The sequence below is a fragment of the Thamnophis sirtalis genome, unplaced genomic scaffold (assembly GCF_051295495.1).
Source record: "Thamnophis sirtalis isolate CommonGarterSnake01/CBP01778 unplaced genomic scaffold, rThaSir2_p1.2 scaffold_1, whole genome shotgun sequence".
Lineage (NCBI taxonomy): Eukaryota > Metazoa > Chordata > Lepidosauria > Squamata > Natricidae > Thamnophis > Thamnophis sirtalis.
Window position 1 is genome coordinate 136,814,219 of NW_028261381.1, and position 8,450 is coordinate 136,822,668.

The window sequence follows — 8,450 nt, forward strand, 5'->3', positions numbered from 1 at the left end:
TGCGGTTTCCATTTGGAACCTACCTTATTGGCTTCCCACAAGAAAAATCAATGTGGAAGCTGGCAGGGAATGTTGCAAGTCACTGTGGTCAATCATTTGCACTCTTCTTCCATCTGCTTCACACTCACCATTCCCCACCTAGCGGCCTCCCTGCACTTGCACTGTGCCTTGTGGGCTAATTACATGGCCTTACCTTCCGGGCAGCAGCTACTTACCTGCCTGCTGGTCTGCTTGTGAGCCTCCTGGGACTCGTTTAGCAAGCTGCAATCCCCACTGAAGAATAACTATGGGGAAGTACCAGGATTGCTGTCACATGATATCACATTTAGCTATAGTAATTCCGGTTCCATTTACTGTTGCTAATAAAGGAATACCTATATTTATCTGCCTATCTGCCCATCTTGTTTGGCATCTAATTTTGGCACCTGTTTGGCTTACCATTGATCAGCTAAGATGCTAAACTGCTCTGGCAGAGACTGAAATCAATAGTTTTGTTAGGTAGCTCTGCTGGACTAATATATTGTGGCCTCAGTGTAAGAGGCCTTTTCTGCCACACAAAAAGTGTACCTTCCAGTTATGTATTATTTTTTAAAAATATGATATTGAGAAATGTGTCATCTTTAGCATAGCATTTCATAAGATCTGTGCTCCAAGAAGACCTTCAGAAATGTATTTATTTTCTTGATTTATACTGTGTATTTTAAGGTAATGGAAACCATGTTAACAAAGACTTGGGAATGGAAAAGCTTTAGTCACCCAGATAGCCTGTCTTCAGTCCTCTTATATCAGTTGATAAAGCAGTTTAGAAGGTCACAAGTTAACCTTTTGTACTCAGGGTCTAGAAGTGATGTGGCTACTTGTATGGACTGTCTATCTCTTCAAATAATTCTGCATTATTGTGTGAGTTTATAATATAAATCATGTGTTGTCTAAGGACATTCCTCCTCCCAGATATGCTTGTTTTCTATTATTGTCAACTTTGTCATTAAATTCCCATTCAAAAGATTAAAATTTGCTTTAAATATCTCTTAGTACCAAAAAATACTTTTGGGGTGGGTATAATATATAGGGGTGGGTTTCTCGCCCCGTTCCAACCGGTTCGGTTGGAACGGGGCCGGTGGCGTCCTTGTGCACATGTGCAGTGCACGCATTCGTACTAGCGTCTGTGCGATGCTCCAGCTGCTCCTGGAGGATCGCGCAGGCGCTGTATGCGTCCTGCACATGCGTGGAAACACAGAACTCGTCAAAACCGGGTAAGGAGCGCGGGCGGGCGGGCCCTTCGCCATTCCCGGAAGTTACTTACTTCCGGGTTCGCCGATCAACCGGTTCGCGGGGACAACACTCATTTTCAAGAAGACAAAATTAATGAGATTGATTCTTGTAATCCCATAGGATGATCTGATCCCTCCATTATTTTTCTCTTTTTTATTTTTCTGGACAGGTGGGCACATTTTCAAACTAGATAACATGGCAGCTTTCCATTTATTTATGGAATCTCTTTTAGCAAGTTAGGGACAAGAAGCATAGTGGGATACTAAGGGAAATATTCTCAGAGTGACTGGTACCTAGAGCTACCAAGCTATGAATCCCTGGGTCATAGAGTTGAAGTGTGATTTAAGAAAAGAAAGAAAATAACCTGGGACTTCACAGGTATGAGTCCTAAACAGAGGAGAGAAGCAACCAAGAGCCAGTGCAAAGACTGTATTCAGCTGCATGGACACCCTGTACTATACCATGTACTATACCATGTACCATAGCTTCATGTCCAAATTCCTTGCTTGGGATCAGACTGTGTTTGGGCTAAACAATCTTTACATCTGGTCCATTTTCTGAATGAGTCTCAGCAAGGAAGTGAGTGGAAACTGAACACCAAGTCTTTCTCGTTTTCTCATGTGGTGATCTCATGCCAAGATAATCTTTTCTGGTCATGGGGAATTCACCTTGAGTGATCTAATGCTCCTAATTTCAACTCCGTGCTTTCAGACAGTATAGCAATTCTCTTTCTTTTTGCTTAGAAATATAAGCAGGACAGATTCTTGTAGAACAGGAAAAATATCAACTAACCAAGAGGAGAAGGCTGTGATAATTTGTTCTACCTAATACAGGACAATTAATTTGAAGAGGTGTCAGTTTTATTTGAAATGATATATTTGAATGTCTATTTAGTCTAAGTGCAATTTAAACTTAGTCAGGACCAGGATCAAAACATTGAAGAGAGGCTTATCTCCTTTATTTTGCTAACTGTTAACCTATGTCAAGATTTTAAGTATAATTTTTCAGTGTTTCCTAATTTAAAATCGTGAGAAAACGTGCCTTCAGTTTCCAAGACTCATGGTGAGATGGGTTCCAGTGGCCTCACAAAAGACATTTTGGGACCCGGCCATTACTTATCCTTGATTTAGAAAATAGACTGAGAAGGCATACATTATCTTGTTATGCTGAGATCTGTTAGCTTTCTTCGTTGTGGTTCAGTCATAAGTTGTGTCCAACTTTTTGTGACTCCAAGGTCCCCAGCATGCCCGACCACCCTATTGTCCCCTGGAGTTTGCCCAAATTCATGTTCATTTGTCAATGACACTAACTATCCCATCATACTGTCCCCTTCTCTTTTTGCATTCCCCAACATCCAACAAAAATAGCTTTCTATTTAGTTTTATCATACTTTTAAGATTTATGCATAAATATACAAATCAGCAAGCGCAAACTTTATGTGAATTTGTGTCTTTTACCAGTTGTCATAAGCGGAAAATCTCTGACGCAAGATTAAAGCATTTCAAGATATCTATGAAATAAAGAAGGCTATGAATATTCCGATTGCCTCCATACATCAGAATTGAGGTCCAATCTCAGGCAGCCACAAAAGCTTTAGGTGAGGTTCTAGGAGGTTTCAATATTTTATAAAATAACATTTATATAAGACAAAAAGAGAAGACTATTATATCCTTGACTGGAAGATAATCATGTAAACTATATTTAACTTACTGACTATAAATATACAGTATATAAAAAAAAATCATGTCAGATTCCATTTTTGTCTTGATTGATTTGATTGATTTATTACATTTGTATGCCACCCTTTTCCCCGAAGGGGACTCAGGGCGGCTCACAATTCAATCAGGGAAGGGGGTACAGACAAGGGAATAAAAAAAAAGACGAGACCTAACAATACAAATTTTTTTTTAAAAAAAAAATTGTGGCTGTCTGGAAGCAGGTCTCAGGGGATTATCCAAAGGACAAGTATGGCCTTTGACACAGAAAAAGTTGCACACTTCTGTCCAGGAGTCTGGAACTAAAGCAGCAGCAACAGCAGTTTTGTTGACACGAGCCATTGTCATGTGGAACATTCCTCCAGTGACTTAGATTACTCACATGACTTATCAGCTGATGGTGCAAAATTCACTCAGCTTCTGAGAACTCTGCCCTTCCGAATTAGTCACCTTGTGTAATTTGGATCAACATCTGTTGTTTCTTCTTTTTTTTCACATATGAAGTGGGAGAATCTCACAGGAAAGATTCAGAACTCATTGTAAAAGTTCTAGCAAGACTTCACCATTCACCACTGAGCGAAGCAGAGCCCTTTTCATTTCAGGCGCATAAATCAGCCATTGATTTATGAATGGGGATTCCCAATGCCCTTCCTGTTCAGGACCCTTTGCTGATGCGTGACAAGATTTTGTTTAATGAATCACAACTTGTACTTTTAAAAACAGCTTGATTTTTAAGATATGAATTTAATCTTAGATTCATGAAAGGAGAGAGTGACAAGTCTAGCTAGTTCAAAGAAAAGAGGATGAAGAAGATGGGTTCCTAGCAAACTGTTTTTTAACTTAAAAGCAGGGCTGTCAAACTCCCGGCGCGCTGGCCAGATGTGTCCTGTGTTGGTCACGCCCATGCCCGGTTTAGCGAAGGAGGATATGTCATGCGACACTGCCGTGACCACGTGAGTTTGACACCCCTGCCTTAGAGGAATGCACCTGTAAGGATGTATAAGATTTTCACTTTCAATTCAAACATCAAGGGAGAAATTTGAAATGAGCTTGTGACCATTTAGATACTTATTTCCCCACCTGCTTTGAGAACTGCTTTGTTGCTGTTCGATGGATCTTGTTTCAGAAAAACAGCTGATGGAATTTTATTTTGTCACATGGTTATACAGTATATTACTAAAATTAACTGGGGGGGAAGGGGTGTTGCAGGGAAACAATGAAATTGTTTAGTTTTGAAAGTATGTTTACTTTTCAAAATATTTTACTCCTTTCTAATGCAAACATAGATGATTGTGAAAGCACTCAAAGACATAAACAATTGGGGTTTGATTTGTTATGCAAACATTATGTAATATCCCTGTGTACAGTATTGGCTAAGGAAGCAATGGTGAACCTTTTCAGCACTGAATGCCCAAACTGGAACGCGCGTGAATGTGTTTGTATGCACGTTTCAGAGCGCCAGAAACCCAAAGACTAGCTGGCCGGTGTGTGCATGCCTGTTTTTTGGCCATTTTTTCGGGCCCAAAACAGCCTGAAAAGTGGCCCCAACACAGCCTGGAAAATGGCCTGCGTTCCAGTGCCCGCAAAAACCAGCTGGCTTTTCAGCGCATGTGCCTGCTGGAAACCAGAAGACCAGCTGGCGATGGCACATGTGCTCACAGCGAGGGCTCTCTGTGCCATCACGGGGTTAAGGTAATACATGAATAAATAAGGCTTGAATAGCTCTCATATACGTTGAACTGGAACCAATGAACTATTAGGTGGCAAAGTAATTTTGCATTCCATTTATTTCCTAATTTTATATGTTAAAAATACGTTATTTGGAAAGGGTGAATTTTCTACCCAAGTAAGAGTTTCAACTGAGTGTCATCAAGCAACTATGGAAAAGTTGAACTGACAGTTCTAGACTCTTTAGGATTCTGGGGCCCTGGACAGAAAGTATATGTCCACAATAAACATTTTTCCCTCTTTTATCTTACTGAGTCTGAGCTACATATCATAAACCTGTGGCAATACCCCTTTTGTATTGCTGCCATGACAGCTAAATGAAGGTGTCTGTGAAGTCACCAGGAGTCAAGCACTATTTGAAGGAAAACTTTCCCCTGTGGAAGCCAAATAGCAGAAGTGGGAGGTGGGAGAAAGTAGAAGTGAAGGATCATCTGTCTTGTATTTACGTGGTTCCAAAGTTTCAAAGACTGTCTGACTCAACAGGTATGATCTACCGGTGTTAAGAATTTTTAAAAATGGAATTCTATCATTTACCTGGGAATAAGCATCCTTGAACCCAACTGGATTCATATTTGAGACACATACAAGATTCCACATATAGAAATTTATCCGTTCTACAGAAAAATGTGCTTTCATAAATGGCTTTGTATTAGCCAGCAGAGTGAATTTCTGGGGTTAGAGCAGAGGTCTTCAGACTTGGCAACTTAAAGACTTGTAGACTTCAACTCCCAGAATTCTCCTGCCAGTATAGCATAGCTGGCTGGAGAATTCTGGGAGCTGAAGTCCACAATTCTTAAAGTTGCCAAGTTTGGGAACCTCAGGGCTAGAGAGTAGATAGAAGTTGTTGTATCTGATTTGTGTAGTGAATGTATTCATTCTCTGGGAGTAGACAACAATGTAGGTGTCCATTCCCATAAAGTCACAGAACTCAGAAGCCAGGAAGGCATTTCTTCAATGAGAAATCATTGTAGTTTCTAAACTCAGCTGAAAACAATCTTCCAAGTGCACTTTTCTAGCAAACACCAGACAAACTCCTAATTCTGTGCTATTCCTAGCTCAATTTTGTACCACTGGGATTCCCCTTACCGTATTAAATATTGGAGATCTCCATGACAAGGTCAAACATCTAAATTAGCCCTTATAACCTTGAGTAGTTTGGTTTCCATTAAGCTATCATAGAGTTGGAAGTTAGAGTATCAAGTCCACTTGGTTCAATAATGTTTCAGTAGAAATTTCCGTGAGTATTTTGGGCTGGAAATCTGAATAAAAACAAGAAACGTTAACCACCTTTGGAAACTAGTGCTATTCTAGTAGTTAAATTTCAATTTAATTAATTCAGACTCTAAGCAATGAATTTCCAACTGCCCTTGAAAGCTGAGGGATGGGAGACATAATCAGAGGAAGGAAAAAGTGCAATGTCTTGTTTTTTAAGGAAGAAGTCATTTAAAACTCAGACAAAGTTAACAGCTGCAGGAAGCCTATTAGCTTACTAAGGTCTTTAGAGAACAGAAGTCACAGGATCTAACCATGTTACTTAGCTCAGCAATTCTTTGTTGCCTAATGATTTGCTAGAAGCAAAAGGAAATCAGAAAAGCAAACAAGCAGGCCAGTAAATGTTTAAGAGGAAAAGACTGGGTGGGAGGAAAGTCGTGAAAAAGAATAAGTCACAACTTTTCTTTGAACTGGAAACGGAAAATGTGAAAACATGCTGTGGATATTCTTTCACAACCAGTCTCCTTGTCAGAAAGCCTCTAATATTCTCTGGAAATGTTTGAACTACTAATGCAAAATAATGTTTTCACAGGGCATTAGAAATGAAGCATCAAAGGTACTGTATGAGGAACAAGGCACAACTAACGCAGTGACTCTCAACTTCAGCAAGTTTATGATGTGTGGACTTCAACTCCCAGAATTAAGATGTCTACATGTATTTGTATTTGTATATGTCTTAAACTTGAAGTTGAGACACACTGGGATAAAAGTATGGGGAAAGTTTAGGAACTGTATAGTACATGCATGACTAGATATAACTTTTTATTTAAAAAAATGTAGTGGGCAAACACCAACACCCTCAGATTTTCCCATAATATTTGGGTCTCCTGGAAAGGGGATTTTAAGTGACAGAATAAGTACCGTGTTCCTGTGCAAAGTTTAAACCACTTGTTTCACTTGCTAAAACAATAAAAGTCCCCAAATCCTAGACCAACTACTTCTGCTAAGTCATATGATTAATATCCCACTTTCTATAGTCTCCCACCTCCACCCACCAGCTAAGATTTTATCCATTCAGGTGAGTCAGAATGTATATGTTAAAAAAAAAGTCAAAATAGTAACAACTGTACCATTGGAACTCTTTTTACATGGATCACATGTGAAATAGTTGTAACAAAAGCAGTGCCCTCATCAGTCATGGCCACCATATTGATGGAATCCATGCTTTCAGTAGAAGGATAAAAACTACTTGGATCAAGGAAACAACTAGTATGAATATTAGGTTTTCGGGTAAATGCCATTTACCAAGACTCACAAGATTGGCATAAATGAAGGATATATTTTAATGAAAGCAGATCTCAAATAATTCAGACTTTCAGAATCATCCTCCTTACTAAGCTAGCTAATGAAGAACCCTTACTTTTCAACATGAAACTCTTGGCTGCTGGGATTCTCTATCTTCAAGCGCCACAAAAGACACGGTGATTAATGCTAAAATAAAGTTCAACTTTCTCCCCAACTGACTTCTTTGTACAGGTTCAAGGGCAAACAATAACTTTGTTGTTTGCTTCAGGAAGCCATCAGAATAATTTCCAGATTAGTTTTATTGGAAAAACTTCATTTTGTGCTAACTTCCCTGGCACTATTAATTTTCTCTTCAAGCAACATTTCTGAAAATCCTGGGGAACCCCAAAGATTCCAGAAAACAGTTTAGATTTGTCAAGTAAAAGCTTACAGACAGAAATTCTTATGCAATAATATATTGTCCATTTAAACACAAAAACTACAGAAGCACACAAATGGTTTATCAACTTTTTAATTCAAAGATTGCCCTAAATACGGCAATGTCTCTTATTAACTTTTGTAAACATACATCAGACTTAAAAACAAACACAATGTATATTCTCTTTCAGGAGTAGCTGAAAAATAATGCTTCCATCACTCCTGAGCTTAGAGACCGTGATTCGTTCCCTTAATGAAGCTGAATCATGTTAAAGCATTGCAGCACGTTCCCCGCCCCCCCAGCTTTAATGGGGAGGGAGAGATGGATGGCTTTTTATTCTTGAGCCATGCAATGTAAACTTTTAAATTAATAATGTATCCTTCAAATCATGAAAGCACTGACCTACAATTATAAAAACCAAGATTATTACATTCATAAAAGGGAATTTTGGGAAATCTATAACCTGTACATGGTTGAGACACCCAAAGCCTCTGTAAAAGGATTATAACTAAACATATTTCAATTTAAAAGAAGAGCTTCTGCAAATCAGCCCATTCGTAAAATATTACAAATAAAAGTATCACAGGCTGACCCAGAGAAATCCAGGTGGCAACTGGGAGGGCTCTGAAGAACCAGGGAAATCCAGAAGCAGCTCCTGGAGTAAAACGCAGACTGGGTGGGACCACAACACCGCATACTGTGAAAACTTTAAAGTGTAGGACCCAGTCACTTGTTTTAAAAATAATATGGGCTTGTTGCTTTGTAACATATGCCTGTAAATGATTTTGCTTTAATTCCTT